The sequence below is a fragment of the Falco peregrinus genome, chromosome 4 (genome assembly GCF_023634155.1).
Source record: "Falco peregrinus isolate bFalPer1 chromosome 4, bFalPer1.pri, whole genome shotgun sequence".
Lineage (NCBI taxonomy): Eukaryota > Metazoa > Chordata > Aves > Falconiformes > Falconidae > Falco > Falco peregrinus.
In genome coordinates this window covers 30,368,778-30,390,862 of record NC_073724.1, presented here as the reverse complement: position 1 = coordinate 30,390,862, position 22,085 = coordinate 30,368,778, and the positions used below count along the sequence as shown (strand labels likewise).

Below are 22,085 nucleotides of genomic sequence, written 5' to 3'. Positions count from 1 at the left end.
GACTCAGAAGCTCCCTTTGTGGGACACCCTGCTCAGTATCTCCTGGAAAAAAAAGGTTTTCCCTTTTCCCTTCTTTCTAAATACAGTATGAAACACAAACCAAAATTAGACATCTTGACTTAATGGAACAGCTTGGGGACAAAACTATGGATAGATTTGTGCCTCAGTGTTTTGCCAGAACTCACTGCTTGCTGTCACCGATCCTCCTGCTCAAAGCCACTTGTTTGATTTTTGCTCTGCAGAAGCCCATTGACAAGGGCCACGGTGAGAGCATCCCAGTCGGGAGGGCCCGCCACCCCTTCGGAGAGCAGCAAGCCTGCCGAGCACCACCGGCAGCATGCACCCAATCGGGGCACCACGCTGGGGACCAGGCGGGCTGGTCCTGCCACCACATGGCAGCACGCCCCATCACCCTCAATGCACCATGAAACCATGCACCCAACCTGCGTCCTACTGAGACATGGGTTGCTGAAGGAGCTCGGGGTTGGGCCTGCCTGTCCTCAGCAGTCTCAGCAGCCGAAGCCCGACCCGTCTTTCTGCATCTTTCTGCAGTAGATATGCAAGTGGGCAGCAAGGACACATACTGACACAGACCAACCCACTATAAATCATCGTCCATCCTACAAAATGTTTGTATAGTTCAAGCCACACACAAATAAACGTTTTACCATATTGTTATTGGTGTTTTGTTGCTAGAAGAGAAAAGATGTATTTGAATGAAGTGAGCTTTCATTCACCAAATACGTGGAGCTATTACTGCACAAGTAATGTACAGGTGGGCTCTCTCATAGACACAAAGCACAGATGATTTCAGCAGCGTTTGCCTCTCACATTTTCCACTGATTCACATATTCAGGCACCTTGGACTGACAATCTTGGCCATCCTGCATACCCTTTTAGTAGTGTAATCCTCCAGCACCAAAGGGCAAAGAAGTAACCAACTCAAAGCTAATGGTGAACTAGCCTTCTCCCCTGTGTTTCGCCATTCGTGGCGCTGCGTTTGATAGACCACACACACCTTGGCAGGTGCAGAGGCACCAGGAGGGCTGGTGGGCTCTGTCCCCTCTCTGCTCGCAGGAGGGCTGACAGTGACCCCCTCCAAGGTATGAGGCAGGCAGAGCAGAGGAGACCCCCAGGACGTTTATTAAGGCAACCAGCCCTTCACTCTCCTGCCGGCTCACAGTCGGACCCCAAATGCAGTCTCATCTGTGGCTTGAACCCCCACCAAAGGGGAACCACTGGGGATGCACTGCTCTGACCCCTCCAAGAGGCACTGAGAAAACATCCCAGTTTAAGCCTGCAACTCTCCCCTTGTTCCCTTGACTCAAATACCCAGCAACTCCCTGTTAAAATTTTGGAGGCACCATTCAAAACTGACCTGGGCAAGGTGAGAAAGACATTGGAAAGATGGGCAGGATTCACTCTGGTTCCAGACAGAGAGAGGAGAGAGGGCTGCAGCGGGGTATCCTCGCCAGTATGAAAGCTACACCCGCAGCCTTTGCTCCCCAGCCCTCCACCAACGTCCCCTGCTCACCATGCACCTACATGCTGCCCCACATTACTTCTCATTCTATGAGAGCTATGCCATGGAGGGTGAGCTGGGTGCTGCGAGGAGAGTTAAAATAAAGAGCATCTCCACAGACAACGTCAGAAGATGCCGGAGGAATAATAAGGCTCCAACACAGCTCATGCAACAGGCACTATTTTATTTTCCACCACTGCATTATGGAACCTTCCGGGAGGCAAACCTATTTGTGTCAAGGCTCCCATCCAGACTGTTAAGCTCTGGGGGAACAAGGGGGGAAGGGAAATCATTACAGCAGCGCAAAATGGCACATTATAGATGGGACACTATATGTATACATTGCTTTGGCACACAGCATGATCGCCCGCAAATGCAGCAGCTTGACTGGCTGATCGTACTCTGGTCTTTTAAACAGTTCAGTTGAGAAATACCATGGCCGTCTGCCTATTGCACAGGCTAATCGCCTGCAAAGAGCCACGTTAGAGTCATATATTTGCTAACTATATTGCTGTTGTCAACAGCTTGTAGTTAGCAATCCATTCCTGGGAGGAGAGAACTCACTTTCTTCTCATTTAAAAACAAATCAGACCAATTGGAAAAAAAAAAAAAATCCTGTCATGGGCCTGAAACCAGTGTCTTTACTCCCAAGGGCAATATATACAAGACAGACGATACATGCTGTGGAAGGAATAGAGCATTTGCCTGACAAATTTCAACCTGTAGTGAATTTTTATACCCAGTTTGAAAGCCTCACGAAAAAACCCTACATTTGCAGCAGAAACTGCGACATACCCCAAGTGTAAGGGAGATAGCACAAGCCTCCGTACTGCTTTTTCCCTTCCTCTGTTCCATTCACCAACTATCCCACTAAGGGTATCACACTTAAATGACAGTCTCCTACTTTCAAAAGGACCACTGCTCATGCGATATAGAGTATTACATATCAGCAGGTGCTATAAAAACAGGGCTACTTTGAAATTATTTGAGGCTGATCTTGCTATTGCCAAATACTCAAATTTCTCATATTTGCAGCACATCCCAGTTCCTGGGGTCTCTAAACTGGCACGCTTGGAGGAACTTTGCAGCAAGTTTCCAAAAATAAAAACTTTTGAACAGTGGTTTATTTTTTTTCCTTGGCATAGTACAGAACTGCCTGAACAGCAGCATTTTCCTTAGCCTGCAGTAAGCTGCACATACACTCTGAGGTGGACACAGTGCATGGAAATCTGATGTATTACACCTGACATGTGAAGGACAAATATAAATTTGCCAGCCGTAATTACTGCTGAGTCATGTCCCGCCCAGTTCAGTGACGTCCCTTCAACGCAGCAGGCTCTTCTGACTCAGTGCCACTCTTGCGCTCCAAAGTTATGTTCGAACGGGGAGGACAAGTTACCGCTTTTGTGACTGCAGAAGTATCTGTTTAAATCAGCTTCCCCTCAATGCTGCTGGCCGCATGCAGGTGTCTCCTCTCAAAGTGTGATGTAGTCCCTTAGGATGGGGATGTGGGCAGCTGCAGCGCTGTGTTGGGGTGGGTGTGTCAGTGGTCCAGCAATCACATCCCCACCCTGAGCATGTGGAGAGGTGCTGCTTGTGTGGCCCTGGGGGAGCATCTTCTTACCAGCAGCTTCCCAAAAGTCAAACTGGAGGGCTGCTCGCTCCAGGGAAAGCCCTGCTGCACTCCCCTCCCCACCTCTCAGCCCCATAAAGCACCTCTGCCTGCTCAAAATCACTGAATCACAGGCTGAGGCTGAAAGGAACCCCTGGAGGTCATCTCGTCCAGCTGCCCTGATCAAGAAGGGCCACCTACAGCCGGTTTCCTGGACCATGGCCAGACAGCTTTTGAGTGTCTCCAAGGATGGAGACTCCACAGCCTCCCTGGGCAACCTGTGCCAGGGTTCGGTCACCTTCACAGTGAAAAAGTGTTTCCTGATGGGAATTCAGTAGGAATGTCCTGTGTTTCAGTTTGTGCCCATTGTCTCTGGTCACCACTGAGAAGAGTCTGGCTCTTGCCCTCAGGTATTTCTGTACATTAGTGAGATGCTCCCAAGGCTTCTCTTGTCCAGGCTGAACAGTCCCAGCTCTCTCAACCTTTCCTCGCAGGAGAGATGCGCCAGTCCCTTCATTATCTTTGTGGCTCTTTGTTGGACTTTCTTCAGTATGGCTGTGCCTGTCATACTGGGGAGCCCGGCGCTGGACCCAGCGCTCCCAAATGTGGCCTCACCAGTGCTGAGCAGAGCGCAAGGATCACCTCCACCAGCCTGCTGGCAACGCTCCTGCTCATGCAGTCCAGGGTACCGTGAGGCTTTTTTGTGGCAAGGCCACATTGCTGGCTCATGTTCAACTTGGTGTCCTCTAGGACGTGCCAGGGCCTTTCCTGCCAAGCTGCTTTCCAACTGGGTGCTGCCAGCACATACTGGCGCCTGGGTTTGTTCCTCCCCAGGTGCAGGGCTTTGCATTTCCCCTTGTGGAACTTCCTAAGGTTCCTGTCTGCCCATTCTCCTGGGTGTCAAGGTCATTCTGGGTGGCAGCATGACCCTCTGATGTATCAGCCCCTCCTGCCGGTCTGGTGTCATCTGCAGACTTGCTGAGGATGCTCTGCCCACTACTACATCATTAATGAAGATGCTGAACAGGACTGAACCCAGTACTGCCCCCCGGGGTGCTGTGCTAGTGACTGGCCTCCAGCTAGGCTTTGTGCCATTGGTCATCATCCTCTGGGCCTGGCCATTCAGCCGGTTTTCTACGCAAGCGTCTGCTTCTCCAGCCCATCCATCAGCAGCTTGTCTGTGAGTATCTTATGGGAGACGCTGTCAAAGGCCTTCCTGAAGTCCATGTAAACAATATCCACTGCTCTCCTCTCATCCATGAGGCTTGCTTCTCATACAGTTGGTCAGCTTCCCATGGGGAAGGCAAACTAGCAGTGGCTTGAGAGTCTAAGAAAGTCTAAATTAAAATGATATCAGAGAAAAATTTGACTTACTCCGGGGATCCCTCTTGCATCAGAGCTCCTGAGATTTACTATACCTTGACTTCCATGGTTTTCACACATGTGGTGCACCCACATGTTTACTTTCAGAGCGAGATTGTAGGAAGAATGCAGAGTCACGCTATCATTAAAAGACCTCGTAGGCTTGAAAAGTAAAGTGCATGATTTTCCTATGGGAAAAAATATTTTAAACAATTTTTCCTGTCATTAAATATCCCATTTAACTGATTATTTAGTATCATTTTCAATCAAAACATTATATTCGCCAGCAAAGCAAAGAAAAATGAGCTGTTTCGAGAACACAGAGCTAAACAAAACAAACAAGAGAGCCATTACTTTACAGTAAATTCTAAAAATCATGCATTTTGTTTTCCCAGCAATCGATACACCAATGATAACAAGAGGAAAAGGAGACCAATTAAACATAATTGCCAGCCCCACTTCCCCCAAAACCTGAAACAAAAAGCACTCACTGTCAGCCTGATAAAATATTTGCTCCTTTCCCAGTCAAGAGCTTTATTAAACAGACCTTAAAGCATCTCAGTTCTTACAAAGGATTTCCAAGTTTGATATCAGTGAAACGACTTCAAAGCCTCATTAGTTCCCCGGCGGAGGTTTGTTCTCTGCTCAGAGACACTTGGCTTGCTATTTTGTCTTGACCCTCTGAACTGATCCCGGGCTCAGATATTTTTATTACATTCATTTGATCTTTTCCGACATCCAGATGAGAACTGGTATTGGTGTGGCAAAGGCCGCCATCCATTGCTCGTCTCCTCTTGCCTACATGGATCTGTCTCACGCCTGGTTACAAGGGACAGGGACTCCTCATGGACCAGTTACCAAGTTTCAGCCAACAGCTTAGTGAGGTAAAGTTTAAAATCAGTTTTTAAACTGCTACGGCACTTTTTCAGGTGGAACATCTGACTTTGCCCCATTACACCAATGTGGTTTCAACCACTTTGGCTGTCTCCCGGCTAGCATGCAGGAGAAGCACACCAGAGTACCCCTCGAGGGGTAAACCAGCTTCACCAGCTCAAAACCCATAAACAAAGTGAGGTGCCACTGGCACCACATGCCCCCTGAGAGCCCCGGTCCCTCAGGCGTGCTGCAAACCCTTCCCCACCCCCTCCTTTCAGTCCGCCAGCTCTAGTCAAAAACCACTTTTCCTCGGTGCAGACAAGGCCAGAATAGGGCTAGCCTCAGCACCGTTGAGGGGACTCCTCTTAAGCTTGTCTTGCTTTCTAGAACTTCTTGAGACAGAGAGGAAGAAGCAGCAACCAGTTTTATTGTATTTTAAAGCCATGGGGTTAGAATAGCAAATCCTGATGCTTCTGTAACTCATCTTAAATGAACTGAAAGCCAAATTTTCACATAACCTCTCATTGTCCTAACATAGTCTGGCTTAAATAAATAAATAATGAGAAGAGCAAAACCAAGTAAAAAAAAAGGAACCTTCCAGCTCACAGATCCTTTTTGGTGAGGTACAAATCCTATCTAAGGCCACAGGTAAGGACATGCAGGTGATTCACCACACGCACATGTGCCACCCAGCTTGCCATGGCGGGCCAAAAAGGGCAAACCCCTACTCCTGCCTGTACTCAGTGGCACAGATATTGTCCCAAATGACAAGATTTAGGGATGGCCCAAAATGCTGGGGACCAAAACCAGACTCGTCAACTTCTCTTCTCTTGTGGGACAGGGTCTCACTTGGGAGCACAGGCAGATACAAAGGTGCAGGAGCATTGGGGTGCTGCTTGGGGAGCAAAAAGGTAGAGTCTTCCTTGGTGCAAAATGGGGTTATTTAATACTTCATTCTTTCCCACTGGCACAAGTAATCAAATGCTTCTGCAGCTCGCCACCTCAAGATCAAGTTTTATGTTCACAGCTTCAGATTTATTAGACTGATTCTCCTCTCAAACCCCATCACTTTGATAAACCAAGCCAAACATGTCATCAGCTACATGACAGCACTAATCCTCAGCAGAAAGCATGCCCTATTCTTGCACCACCTTATCTAAAAATGTGTGGATGGAAAAAACTTCCAAGCAAAAATAGCCCCTTGTTTTCATCCTTGCAAAATTTGTAAGCAGCTGCAAGGATTTTGTTTAAAAGAGCCAGAAAAATGTAGTACTCCCGTGATCTGACGGAAAAGGCAGCATTTTTTCTTTGAATTTCACATCCTTTTACATGCTCGCTTTCATCACAGCATCTGTACCAAGTGTTTCCTGGTTTGACTTTGAGGGGCAGAGAGATGACCTCCTCTCTGTTGTGCCATGATGCGCGAGTTGTCAGCTTTCTGACTGAATAGAGGATAATGCCAGCATAAGGTGCAGCACGATTGTGCTGATGGATGTAGTGTGAAGACCTCACAACTTTTCAGCAGGTTTTCACCCACAAAGACCAATTTTGCCTTCCTAGAAGACCCCATTCTGAACTGTGAAGTACAGATGCCTCTGACCTCAAGTAATATATATCTGTAAATGACAGAAAATATTGAAAATCTTGTTGCATTTCAGTGCCACTGAGGTTACTGCTGTCCAGTTAACTGGTCTAGATTACCTGTAACATCTACAAATGCCCCACATGCACATCTGCAAGTACTTCTTCTCTAGTGCCTTTTGCCTCATCCATTTGGCTGTGACATCTGCTGGGCAGCGATCATTTTGGCACACGATTAGCACAAAGAATAGGCCTCATCTGGGACTCCGGTTACCGCTACAATCTAGATTATCCATCACTCTTGAGGGTGAGAGGGCACAGGCACACACACTCACCGAGGTGGCACAAGGCTGCCTTCCCTAGCTCCTGGACACTACTTTGTGGTTGTGTTCCTCCAGTGTACCTTTTCCTCCCTCTTCATCATGTTTCTCTGCTGCCGGAGCACTTACAGTTTGCCTAAGTGTGAATGTTAATGTATGAATTTTAATAGTTTGATGGCATATGAACAGAAACCTTCCAGCCAGTTCAAAGGAGTCTTCTCCAGCCAGGTACCCTGACTCCAACCGATACACTGCTCGCACTGCGTGGAGGTAAGACTATTCCAAACTCTACACAAAAAAGTAAGAATGCTTTTTGTCATCATGGATCCAGACTCTGACCACTCAGAACAAAAGGGCTGTATTTCAGGAAATGCAGGCAGGGCAACCAGTGCTGCAAAAATAGTGCTGCTATTGCAGGTAAAAGTAAATATTATTTTCCTGATACTACGAACCAGTCAACATGAACTTATTTTGCAGACGTGTATTGCAAGAGGAAACAAGGTCAGGCCTACCCATACTTTTCCATCAAACCTTTGGAGAGCACATACATCATGATGAATGCAGTATACCAAATTTTGTTATTATCACCTCCCCTATCTTAATGATGGCCGCATGGTTCCAGAAGAGGAGTGCACTGCCATAGGATACAGAGCGCCTGACATATTTACTGCAGCATTTTTCACCAGCAATTTCCGCTGTGCTGCGTGCTATTATGTGTTCAGAAAAACTTAGGGAAACTGCAGGATGCAGAACGACAATTACATCTTTCCCAGATGAGACTACCACGTTAATGGATCGGCATCATCCATCACCATAGATTGCAAGTCCTCTGGGGAACGTCACCAGGCCACTCCAATAAATCTGACTGGGAGATTTCATATTTGGCTGTTCAGCTCAGCCTTCGGAAGCAGTTTAGCAACACACTCTGCAGCGTGACTACGGCTCAGGTCTCCTGCTGAGGTGATGTTGCTCTACAGCCGTGAAGCTCTGGATGTAGAAGGACCTGCACACCAACATAGAAGGGCACACAGGGCTACAGCCTGGTATTAATTCCCCACACGGCTGGCTCTTCAAATAACTGAATTTCGGTACGCAGATCATAGACTGCAAAGGAAGAAGGCTGACTGTGCAGCTTCATTGCTTTACCAACAACAACAAAGAAAAGGAAATAAAAAATAAAGAAGAACAAAACTAACAGATAAAAAGAAATACCTGCCAGCAGACTGGTGTGGCTCTGAAGGACATTTTTTTGCTGTCAATCTTCTTGATTCTTCAGGCCACCTCAGCAGGTAGAGCAGACTGTCTGCCATGAAAATGTAAGGTGACGCTCTATTAGTGAAGAACATACTTCTCACAGGCTCTTCCTTCAGGAAAACCAAACAAATAAAATCCTCTATGGCTGTACCATGTCCTAGCTTATCCTTGTAATAACAGGAGAATAGGACCTGAGGCTGTCTCTCCTCATCTCTCGTGCTAATGCAAATACAGGAGCAGTGTAAGAGCAGGCGGAGGGGAAGGTCAGTCCCAACAAAGCCCTTTTGAGAGGCAGCAGCGAGCGAGTGGGTCCGAGGGCACTTTTGTCTCTCCCACTTTGCGTATATTCTGTTTCAGGCAATGATATATTTTCCTGATACACCATTCGTGTAGCTGGAGCTAAGTATTTCCTGGTGCAGTACTGGGGGTAAGGATCTGCCACAGCATTGTTACTCCCAGGCTTAACTGTTTCGAGTCCTTTCTTCCATTAGGCACCAGCTTTCACCACCCAACCCACACTACCCCACACCTGCCCAACGCCACAGACGACATGCGTGATCCTCCTCCCTCGCCCCAGGTACCCAATGCAAGGAAGGGCATCAACACCAACGTCTGTCCCCACCAGGATGGGGCCACCACCATACATGCCCCTGAAATGGGGACAGCCTTGGGGTGCTGCCCACGCCTATCGAACCCTCCCCATGCCCATGCACCAGTCCTTAAGCTCCTTGTTCCCAGGGTGACCAACCCCTCCCACTGTCTCAGTATGGGTGCACTGGGTTTGGCCAGAGGCGTGGGGATGGAGACCGACAGCTTGAACTACTGCAGCTCCTGCAGCAGCGAGTACCTGATAGTAACCAGAAGGGAGCACAATGGAGTTTGGGAGATTAGCAAAACAAGGAGGAAGTAGTTTTAACTACATAATGATTTCAGGGAATAAAAACTGCCTATAGCCTGTATAAGTCGTGAAAAACAGCACACGCTTGTCTTGCCTCAGGCAAATCCATATGTCGGTAGACTAGCTCAGCTACAAAAATTACACCCTTTCTCGCAGATAGAAACAGCAAGAGCACCCAAGAAGTACAAAATATTCAGTATTTTCTTGGCGGGGTGTTAGAGAAAACAACCATGCTCATTTAAGAGCTTGCTGTTGGCAAAGTGGGAGGGCAAATGCCCCCAGCCCTTGCCTCCTGAAAAAGCTCTGCACCATCCCTCCAGCGGGGCAGTCAACATCAAGTCTCTGCACTTGCCCCTGCTCAGGGGACTAAGCCATTGCTGGACAGAGGGGCTGCTGCACCTTTCAGCTCCTCCTGCATGCAGAACGTGGGTCTGCCCCACACTACCCCAAGAACCTCTATGGCTCCAGCTGGGCTGTCCTGCCCATGCACTCCACGTGCAGCTGGGAGGTCTGCGAGGTGCCAAAGCAGTGCATGCCAGGCCACTGGGTTCCCGGGGGCCACCGCTGGCCAGTCTTTGCCCGGGATGGCAGACGAGGGAAATCAGAGGAGTCTGTAATAGAAGAGGCACATCAGAAACAAGCTGCACTGCAACAGGGGTTGCAAAAGAAGCCCAGAGAGCTAAGGCACCAACCAAGAAAAACCTCTGTTTTTACCACATGTTGGCAGATGTGCGCATATGCCAAACTGCTGGCCAAGCTGGGTAAACATCTGAATAGCACAAGCCAAATCCAAGCGGTCCCCTGGTAGGCACAAATCCTTTGCGACCCCAAATGAATCTTCCCCAAAAAAGTGTCATGATCTGCAGTTTGAGAAACCAGAGAGCTGCTGGCCACAGCTGCACTGGCAGGGTGGCCACCAGGACAGGCAAGTGTGACCACAAACCAGGAGCTGAGCTCTCTGCCAAGATGTGCTCCACACCAAAAGGGTGCCAGAGCTGCCCAAAACTCAGCATCCATAATTTTTACAGTGAGGAGGATGGGACAGGCTGCAATGACCAACCTGCATTTCGTTGGCTGCCTTGTACAACTAAAAGGGCCACCTCCATGTTGTGCATTTCCCAGAGGACACTTCACACAGGTTAACTCCAGTAATTTCAAGGGGTGGCAGCCAGCTCGGGTGGGTACAGCCCTTGCCTCTGTTCAGGCAAGGGCTCTTGGCTGGACCCCACTGGCAAAATCAGCGCTGGTGCCCATGGCTTCACAGAGTACGTGAGAGTGGGTCAGCACACACCCATCTCGCCATCCCCGGGTGTCCTCCATGTCCAGTGAAAAGGCTCCTGCAGCATGTTGCAAAAGCATGAAAAATCAATAAGACTCCATTGGCTTTTTGTCTGACATTAGCAATTTTACAGCTTAATGCTAACCAGAGTAAGCAGCAGACCATGCTGCTACCAAAAATTAATTAAAGGTGGGGTGGATCTCTGAAGATCCCAAAGTCACCCAGTATGTTGAACACCTAGTAAATCCTGTACTATCCTTACAGTGATCAAGGATGATTCGGCCCCTGCTCTGGGATGAAGCTTTCACCAGGACCCAGCCACCAGCACAAGCTGGCAGAGGCCAAGGGGCAGGAAGAGGAGCAGCCTGGGGGTGGTGGGCACCCCCAACCCCCCATGGTGCTGGTGGCACCAAAGCCACCAATGCGCAGCAGCAGCAGCACCGGGCATAGTGTCACAGGGCACTGGCAATGGGGTGCTGGAGGCCGGCTGTTTGGGTTTAGTTGTCTAAACAGGCACTGAGGGATCAGGTCCCTTCGCACCTCTGGCGCTAATTAAAGGTTGCTTATTATCGATTGTTCCTGATAGCGTATATTTCTTCTATGTGTAAACACAGCTGATGCTGATGTCTAAAAAAGCCCACAAAACCAAAAGGCGTGGAAAGGTCCACATTTGAGCAAGTTATGGGGTGCAAGGGACACCCTGCAGCCCACGCTGCCAGCACCCAGCTCCCCCCGGCCGGCAGCCACAGGCACTTGCAGCCACTTGTGCCAGGCTGAGCACTGCGCTCCATCCATTTCTTCCATGCCGGTTGTGACTTGGGCAATAGCTACCAAGAAGAGAAGGTTTGGCTGAAGGACTCGCTCTCAGAGCAGCAGTAGTTACGTATAATCAGAGCTTAATGAAGTATTGGAGCAAGTGCACTCCAACAGCAGTGTGAAGTCCTTACCAGAGCATCCTGGGCAGCGCTCGTACACACACACACACAGACACAAAATGTGCATCTGGAACAATGGGCAGTGTCCCCTTAACCACAATTTTGGGGGTTCTAGAAAGGGTTTACCTAAATATAGTTACACAAGGCCCTTTGGCAATGTCTATGTCTTTCATACGGCCAGTGGAGGACAGGGCTCTCCTCCAGGCCTTGGCTTCAGGTAGGCCCTGGGGACTGAGTGGGTTTGGCTGGGACAAGAGCTCAGCCTTTACATTAAAAAGCCACCAAAGCTGCAAACTCAGGTGCTGAGGAGAATTGAAATGCAACCTTCTCCTGGTTACCTGCATGCTCCTGACTCTGTGGGGCTGCATTACAATGCATTCTTAAATACAGTTATCCCCTCTTTTCCAAAAGGCCTTGTTATGCTGCAAAAGGACATACACAAAAGGAAAAAGTTATTTTTTCATAGGCCTTTTTGTAACTTTCAAGCTTCTGACTCCAAATTACGTACTTTTTTTCACACAGATTTGCACATATAATCTAAAAAAAATAAACTGGTCTTTGAATCTGCTTTTAATGATATGATGCTACCTGCTACACTCATAAATTTATAGAATTATTTTAGTCTTTCTCTTGCTGTGTCCTACAAAGGCAACGTACCGTAGTTTCAGTAGTCGCATTTTCAAACGTGTTTATCTGGGTCACTGCTACTTACAGCATAAGAAGATTTAGTGAAGCCAGTTTAGCATCAGTCTAGTGCAAAGGAGAAGAATTCTTTAATTAAAACCAAAAGAATTACATTGTTTGGAAGGTAAAAATCTCAACATTATCAATTAAAGTCTTTGGACTGATTCAAGAAAAAAAAAAAAAAAAGACCTCTGGGCAATTTAATTCAAAAGGCTCTCAGTGTTTTGGGGCTTTTTGGCTCGTCACAAATTATTTCATGTAATTGGCAATTTCAGGTATAGAAAAGAGAACCACGAGCGTTGCAACATCAGGATTTTCCTGAATGGTATGATGTAAAATTACAAATGATGGAAGAACGTGATTCCTGATCATGGTGGTCTATCTGACGTACATGGAACAGTGCCAGTGTGCATGTCGGTTTGCCCTGAGAGGCTGCACTTCTTTGCCATGTAGTGGCCAACATGGAAGATGGGGGGAAAAGTTGAAGGCACTGCTCCCAGACCCTTCCACTAAGATACAAATACTCTGCAGACAGAAGAAAGCAGGGGGACACATTCAGAGGCCAGGAGAGGCACCTAACATAGTCTCTGTGTGTCTCCAATGGTCCTAGCTTTCCACTGACTTGGAAAATGCCAGAAGAAAGGAAGATGTTGTTCAGGAAAGGCGAAGCTGCCACTCGCATGGGAAATGACGTGGGAGGCTGCACGGCCACCGCGAGATAAAAGTCTGAGCACGCCTGTGTGATGCGAGAACATCCCTCAGCATCACGCTGCCCGTCGGGTGACAGGGAAGTGACTCAGAAGATGAGCACACTTCAAAGGTTCATGGAAGGCTGGTTTATTTTAGCTGAAGCCCATCTGTGGTGGAGCAGGAGGACTGCAAGCAGAAAGCATCCGCACCGCATCCTGCGGCCGCTGCTGGAGCAGTTCATCCCCCAGGAACAAAAGCCTTTCTCTTCTTTTCCCTTTCTTCTAGTTGATGGAGGAGGGCAGGCGAGGAAATAGCTGTCATTGCCGCTGCCGAACCGCAGCCAGCGGAGACCTGGCACGGCAGTGGAGCAGGATGAGGTGCCCAGTGCCTGGCCCAACGTGCCCCATGCTCTCTATGACAGAACAACTGTCCATCCATCAGTAGGGTGTTGGTGTGACGGACGCTTTAGGTTACAGCAGCCGCATCACCGTGACCTGCAGTTATTTATTCCCCATATCCAAACAGCAGAAACACGGGGAGGAAAGGGACAAGTGTGTAGTCGGTAGTCTGATCCTGTTATCGATTCAATGCTAACAGAGGGAAATAACTAACTGTAAACTATTTCCCGTGTCAGAAACAGGGAGGAAGGATGATGGATTTTCTTCGGATTATTGGGGGCAAAAAAAGGGAAAGTCATAAATTCTCAAAGCCCCAAAGTTTTTACTTAGTTTTTTTCAAATGCAGCAGATTTTTTCCAGTTTTTGGAGGGTTGCTTTTTTGTTTTTTTCAGTTCCCTCAATCTATTCCTTGCTGACAGGCAGCACACCAGCTATTCACTGGATACAGTGATCTACGACTTCAGTCCTTGGAGTTCCCATTTGATTGCAAGGGGGCAGCTTCTGGCACTCCCAGCCCTGCTGCAGCAGAAGTCATCTCACAGTCAGTGGGGCCAGCTATAGATCAAAATCCCAAAGGAGTAAAAGACTCAGTATCTGGCCCCTTAGTTAGAGAGGATTTATTTTATCATACTGTTTTTGGAGATTTATCACTTCCTTTACCTTCCTTCATAAGCACAGTGAAGAAAATCTGTTTTAAACATGTGACAGGCATGGTTTCCACCAGAGGGTAAATTTGGGGGATAAATAAAGAAAAAAGGAGCTATTTTTAAGCCAAAGATGATCACTATGCTGATGAGTGTCTGAACAAGTGACCGAACACAAGCGTTGTTTGACATATTTACAAGATCAAGTTGCCATGTCATTCTTCAGATGATCTGAGATCACTGGAACCCCTTGAAAATATGGCTATAACAAGTAATTAAATGTTGGGTAGGGGTTTACACACCTAGGCATGATCACTTTCTCCTCAAGCTCCTTGGAAGTCTGCCACTGGTCTGTACAGAAAAATGCATTTAGCTCTAACATTAGGTCCTGCAGGTTGTGAAGCCCTACATTCAACATGGTGGCATTTTGATGCAACAGCTTCAGAGAGCTGTATTGGATCAATCCCAGTAATGCAGATACTTCTGCAAACAGGTCCCACTGGTGACCAGGAGCTTGCCCCAAAAAACTGAAGCAAGGGGCAAAAAGAGAGGGAAGGAGGGCAGGATGCAGAGCTTCTGACATCTGTCTCGCAGAACTGCAAGGACCTCTGAGTTGTCTCCAGATCAAAGGACAACTTGATAGCAGTCACCAAACGCCTTCTAGCAGAACACCACCATTCACCTCATCCTTTGCACATCTTCCCAAAAGAGGCCACTACGTTGACACGCTGCGTGATTTATTCCCAGTAGTAGCTGCAAAGGAAGGAAGTGGTAGCACATGGAGACCTGGCACTGGCACTGGCAGAGAGATTGGGGGATCCAGTTCTGGGGACACACACGGTACTGCTGCAAAAAGTGGAGATGGTGCAGGCTACAAGACACAGAGAGTTCTGGGCATTAAAAAAAACAAAACACCCAAACAAACAAAAAAAAAACCAAAACAAAACACCCAGAAAAAAAATGTACAACTGCTGTAGGGAAGGTGAAGAGGAGAATGAAGGAGAAAAACCTAGAGCTGCTGACACAAGGGATAAGATGAACGAAGCTTCAGAGAACACCTGAAGCAGAGTAGGTGGAAGATACAGAAAGCAGTGACAAATAAAGAGCTACTGCGCAGTGCCCTTAGCTTGCAAAAAAGAGTTGTTGAGGGACATCTATTGTCTTTCTACAATAGTTGCCAAAGATGGATGAAAAACTCCTCTGACCACAACTGAGGAAGCAATCTCTTTCCGTAACTTTGAAAGCTGGACAAGAACTGGGGTGTCTTGATCATATCACAGAAAGCCAGGTCATGCAAACAGGTGTCCTTGGCTAGATCCATGCTCTCTTTTACTGACCTCCATGGGCTCCCCGCAGTCTGGGTGTGAAGATCTGATCTGAATCAAATGCCTGATGGAAGTGACTGGCAAGCAGTGGAGTCCCAGGCCACCTCCACAGTAAGATCTGCAAAACTATTCTCAGCTAAAATTGCAGGAGCTGAATTTGTGAGGAGTGAAAATATATTGAGGATAATGTTTAGCGTTGTTGCAGACAGAAAATAGAATGTTTTTCTTCAGCAAGTACAAATCCCCTTGCATTTTGTCTTCTAGAAGGAGGAATATTACACTGAAGCCATTCTTAAGCAGTAACATATCTTGAGATGACTGAAAACCAACTTTCAATGCATGTTGTCATTTAGTAAGCCATTAAGAAATTTCTCATCATTCCCCTGAAGCCACAGATTCCTGTGGCCTGCTCAGACCCACTTTGTCCTTCAAATTCTCAATCAGCACAATAACAAAGATGATTAGGAAATGTGCGTTACACTGCCGTCAGTAAACACCAAGGAGAACATCCCGAGCTTCACAACAAAAGATTACTGTGATTTAACAGACGGCCTCCAATCTGAGAAATAAAGTAACTAAAGTAAATAAAATGGAGTCTGAAAAACAAACAAAATACATTCTCAGGCCAAAATGTAAAAGAGTCAATACGGATTTTCAATTTTATTACTTTGACTTAATAAAATTCTTTGGACAGTGTTGCTCGCTCAGTACAACCACAGAACTTGTAACGGCAAATACTGTACCGTGATTTATGGATTGAAAGGTTGTCTGATTTCATTATGCTGGTCAATATAACAGTGCAGACACCTTCTCTTGGAAAGCTATTTCTAAATTGCTACATCGATATTCAGATAATCAAGATTGATATTTACTTTCTACAGGAACAGCATGTGTATGTATATCTACATGTGCACACGCACACACACACACACACTTGTATTCTGAATATTTCATCTTTTGGCTCACCGCAATACAAGCTACAGGAACTGCTGCTTTATCCCAAACCAAGATCTATGCAGCTGCGAGGCGCCCAGCCCTTCACATAGGACATTTCTGCTAATTGTACCCATTTCCCTCACTAAAATAAATTCTATTGTAAAATAAATTCAGAAGTACCCAGCAGAGGTTAAGTTCAACCATTTGTTATGCCAGACCTACGAAGGCGTAACTTCACCTTCAGTTTACAATGACATAATTGATGGATAAATCACTGAAGCCCTAAAACATGCAGTCCAACACTTACGTTAACACTATTTGTATTATTCAGTCGGACTACAGCATAGTAAATAATTTTTTAACTAAACCTTACTTTTCACTCACAATTTTGCAACAGAAGTACAAAGCAGCATGTTAAGGTAGATTTCAGGTACCAAAGCCCATGTGCCACTACCTACAGCATCCATGCAAGGAGTCTGACAGGGAAGCAAAGGATGCCAGATGGCATCAGCGAAGGAGAGACAGGTAGAAGTGAGAAGGCAACGTGGCCAGAGAGGGACAAGGATGTCCCTCTGCAAGGTGGAACCTAGCATGTTGTCCCTGTCAACCCCCCTTGCACACCTGGTGCCATGCATCCTTCCTGGCTGTCCCCAAAAGTCCTGCCCTGGTTATTCCTCCCTTTTTCCCCACAGCACCGAGGTTAGACTTCAGGATGGTCACCTTAGGTGGCAAAGACATTCAAGGTCCCACAACACATCCTGCAGTGCCGGGGGAGCTGAGAGCAAGGGGAACCCCAAAGCTGGTGGGCACTGCAGCCTGGGCAGCCACCAGCACTCCTCCACGGCACAGACTCGGTGCCGGGCTGGCCATGCCTCTGCAGCACATCCTCCACAGCCCCTGGGGCTGCAAGCCTCTGGAGGGACATCAGAAAAGGGTCGGGAGAGGATTATAGCGGTGACAACAGAAGCTCCAAGGACACACACTCATCCTCTGCGGCAGGAAGAGTGAGGGCACGTCTCGCTGTGATAAATAAACCAGGCCACATCCCTGTTTCTGTACACTACCACAGGAACCCACAGGGTGATCCTTTGCCTTGTCCCACTCGATCATTGTCACCAGGAACAACAAACTGGCTCTTATCAGCAGAGACGTCTCTGGGAAGGAGTGACTTCAGGACACAGTGTCCTTCCCCAGTCCCTTGAACCCCCCAGACAATTTACAATGCTGTCACTCGTACACACTCCCTCCTCATCTGCACAGTTCTTGCCTCTAAATATAACATTTCAATTTCTAAATAAATGTCCTTTAGACCTCTAAAAAGACCTTGATGATAAGCTGTTTTATTGATATTCCAGTTCACTTTTCAAAATATTTGCAGATTATAGGATAAATAGTGTCTGCTTTTATCCCTTTTGGGATATGTTTGGGAGATAACAGTTCGGTAACTTACGTTACCCAGACGAAAATTTATTGGTTAGCACTGGGGAAAGCAGATCTTTTCCAAAATTAGCCTTTGACCCAGTTAGTCTTTCATAAACAAGCAATGATTTAAAAAATCCTCAGCGGATAAGAGATGTTTGCAGTCTCAGCATCAACTTGCACAAATGTTAGAAGGTGTAAGGATAGCAAAGCTACATCATCCATATTTCACAGCATCAAGACTGGGGATGAAAAACTACGGAAAACTTCTCTAATGAAATGTCAAAGCCAACTAGCTTCACTACAGCTAATCCGCAAATCTTGATGACAGTGCAGATTACTCAGCCTGCTAAACTGGCAAGCGCCCAAGGAAACTCATCTCCTAGGGATTATACCTCCATTTAGGTTTGCCTTCCTCTGAATTATTTGGAAGAGCCCTGGAGGAAACAAGTTTCAGCTCATCTATTTCCTTCTCAAGGCTTTCAGTCCACTAACCAGTCTTAAAGCATCAAGTAACAACAGCCCATGCACACACACACACACAGAGTCCCAAATATTGGCATTACTGTGCGATAGGCCAGTCACCCACAGACAACAGGCAGAAAACTGCTGACGGATGCTGCAGTATAAACCTCCCAATATCCTTCAGGTTTGGCAAAGAAATCCCGTTCTCCATCTACGCTGCCCTGATGCTTGGTTCCAAAACATGCCCCAAATGAGAAATTATTTTTTTCTCACACTGGCTATCTATAGAAGATCCTTTTTATAAGTCTCTGTTATGTAGCTCCTGAATGTCAGGCCCAGCAAATCAAAACATTTTATTGTAATTTCATATTGTTTACTTTTGCGAGGCAGGATCTTGGCAGAGACAAGCGTTTCCTCCAGGGACGAGGAGGATGGGGCTGGGAGCGGGGGGAGGACGGAGGGATGGAAGGAAGCATTTTAATGCAGACTTCCTCATGGCCTGCTTTAATAGGGACCCTGGCTGAAATACAAAGGAAGAGATAGCTAAAAAGACCTTTACTACAAATTTAAAGACACCAGAGAATGGGTGTGAGGACTCACCAGGGCCAGCCTACACAGGCAGGGACAACAGATTTGGGATGCGGCATGGCATGCCACCACCACCAGCCCACCCGCTGCTGCCTCCTCGGCAGGGTCAGGCAGGATCCGGGGTCCTCTCTGGGTGGGCACAGACCGAAGGCAGAGAAGGCACAGGGAAGGAGAGCCTCCCTGGGCTGCTCCCACTGCGTTACCACATGCCCCCACAGAGCCAGCGTGTCCCCCCCACCTGGGGATGGTCCTGGCTCCTTCACCAGACCCTCCTCCTCCCTCCCCAGCCCCAAACCGTGGGCAGGTTGCCCTCTGAGGAAGATGGCACTGCCAGAGCATTTCTTTCCCCACCAGGGCCCTCCCACCCTCCCAGGAAGGAGAAGAGGAGAGGGCTCCTCGCACCCTGCCAGCCAGGGACACTGGAAAGCACTGGTGATCCCACCACAGGCATCTATTTTTCACCGCACGTTTCCAGGGAGATTTGACTCACAATGTTCAAATGTTTGGGTGAGCAATATTTAAGCTGATGAGAGCATTTAAGAACTCTAGGTTGGGGGAATAAGGCATTTGTAACACACCACATTCACATCCTTCACGTGTACATGGTTTTGTTCTGAGCCTGCTGCTGAAGCCTTGGTCCTCCAAGAAGCCTGCAGGAGATGGACAATGCCAGGACAGCAGTATGGCCAAAAGGGATTTTATTGACTTTGTTTTGTCCTCAGCTGTCCTTATCAGAGACTCAGACCTTCTCACCTTCTGTAATCTCAGCTTTCTTGGGCTGCTTCGCACAAGACAAAGTCCTGGGGCCAGACACATGGAAGGAGCACGACGCCTTGAAGTCAGGACTTGTCCCATCTCCAGGACCGCCTGCAATCACAGGCAGACGAGCAGAGGCAGGCAACAACCCCCCCAGTCCCGCATGCTGCCTGGCAAACCTCGGCAAAGCCCAGCAGCTGGCTCTCTGCTGGCCATAACAAATACCCCTGTCCTTCAGCATCGGCTCTCTCTCCTTCTCAGGCTTTGTTTGGGCAGAGAAAGTGGTTCACAAAGACCTTTGTACAAACTCACCCTAACGACAACCGCCTTACTACGTAAAATGATTCACTGGTGTTTAAAAATCCCACAAACAGGAGCCCTCACCGACTTTATGACCGACTTCCCACGAAGGCACCGAGGCCGGCAATCGCTAATGCTCCGTCTGGCATTGACTCCCCGTGAATATCTCTCAGCAATAACAACTGATAGCAGAGCTCAGAGCCTACACATCATCCTCCTGTTTGTACATAAATTCCCTTTAAAAGGATTCCGGCATCCTCACGCTGCTTCTTCCCAAGCGTTCAGACTCTTAAAGCCAAGTCAGCCAGACAGAATGGTGCCACGCAACTACAAACAACACAGGACAATTTTTTATTACAATATGCAGCACTATTACTTCTAAAAGCACTGACAGTAATATGCAGTGTGTAAAAATACACATTCATCATAAAGAGGTTAGATACTAATTCCTGCAGCTTAATTTTTTCTTAAGGGCACCAGCCCATTTTTCAATTAAGGCAGGATAATATTATTAATCATAAAAAATTGCTGATGTGTAAAATTGTTTCCTTTCTAGCGAGCATTGGCTGAGAAACATCAGACACTACCCCCTGAATTAGTCTAACTTAGTGGTAGTATGGAACTGCATCATCATTTTTGGTGAGGATTCACACCACTTGCAGCCTTGGCCATGGGGAAAGGGGCATCCCTCTGGGGAGCGTGTGGACCCACGTCTCTGCTGCGCTGGGTGCAGGCTGGCAGCAAGGAACCTATGGATATCGATTCCCACGGAACAGCAAGCATCATCTGCTGTGGAGCAAAACAGCCGGTGTCACAGGGCAGCCCCATGCCAGGAGTGTGTTTTAATGGTCTCTGTGGCCTCAGCGTTTCCAGGGCACTGTTTCAGCACTGCCTGAAGATAGAGACGAGGTTTCTGCTCCCTCCCTTGATTTTTGGTCCTAAATCTGGCACTATGGGACTCTGGTGAGGTCCTCACTGCTTTCTCTTTAATGTTTTTCCCCCCCTTCCGCTGCTGCTGAATGGGCTTGACTAACTCCTGCCAAAATAACTGGGCACCTTGCCTTCAGACTGGGCCACCAAAAACAGCATGAAGAAAAGAGAATTAAAAGAACCAACCCAAACCCTCTAAAATAGTAAGTTAGGAATAATAAAACCTCTCCTTGCCCTGTAACAAGCAAGGGAGACACCTGGACTATGGCTTGGCAGGACCCAAGAAGATGCTGCAGAGGTGTGGGCATGCGAGCATCCTCCAGAACTCCAGCAGCTCCCTGCCGCGAGACATCCTAGTACCTGGCTCCTCACCGGGCCCAAACCAGGGACCTTCTGGATCACTCCCAATACGAGTCCCCAGCTCTACCCCAGGCTCGATGTCTGAATGCTTCAGGCAGGCAGGAGGGTACCTGTGCGTGCATGCCCTGCTCTTGCTCCCATAGGCAGCTGGCTGTGACCTCAAGGAGCCCTCCATGGAACACAGGCAGAAGCACCCAAGAGAGAAGTAGGGTTGCCCCAGGCCCCTCTGCACTGGAACCAGGAGACAACCCTCCAGCAGGTTTGCTGGGGATGATGGAGCTGGAGGGAGGCAGCCCTGCTCCTGGCTCCACAAATGCACTTCACTTCAGTGCACTACTTCAGTGGCACGGATCCAGACAAAACACCTTGCCTCCAGCCATGTGTCCAACCCTCTTCCCACCTATGGGCAGCCTCCCTCCCACACATTGCTAAGCCATACATCCCCTGACTTTTGGTGAGATTTTGCACCCCCCTGCTTACAGGACCTCCCACAAGCAGCTCATGGCAGTTATCTCCTTTGCAGCTCAACCTCTGCCCATTGCCTGGAAAACTTTCAATATCACTCCCAACTTGCACAGCCCCACCATTCATCTCCTCCCTCCCCAGTCTTGTTTTTCCCCTCTTCTGGAAACTTCATGCTCTGTATTTTTTTTCCCATAGCGACCAATCTCCTCCCAGCTGCAGAATTCCCCTCCTGTTTTTCCCACACACAATCAGCTCCTTAACACTATTCCCAGTTATCTGCAGCCTTGTGTCATTAGTTTTCTGACATCACCAAATACTTTCTTATCTCAAGCTGGTATAATAATACACATATGTATACATATACATATATAAGGCCATCTTCCACCATCTTATTAACTGCTGACCAAGAATAAACTGTGTAAGGAGAAAAGGCCAGGCACTGGGACCACCTTGGGGGATGCCCCACCCCACAGTTGTTGCCTCTTG

General features: G+C 47.7%; 1 protein-coding gene across 3 annotated transcripts in view; it reads right to left on the bottom strand.

Annotated features, from left to right (window-relative positions):
* RAI2 (retinoic acid induced 2) overlaps window positions 1-22,085 on the bottom strand; it is a 47,120-nt gene that overhangs the window by 6,638 nt on the left and 18,397 nt on the right. The window contains exon 1 of one of the 3 annotated variants that reach the window (XM_055802785.1): window positions 8,486-8,592. The exons of the other annotated variants lie outside the window; for them this stretch is intronic. The gene's annotated coding sequence lies outside the window, so the exon portion shown is untranslated. Of the gene's footprint in view, window positions 1-8,485; window positions 8,593-22,085 lie in introns of those variants that run through there. 3 annotated transcript variants of the gene reach the window in all.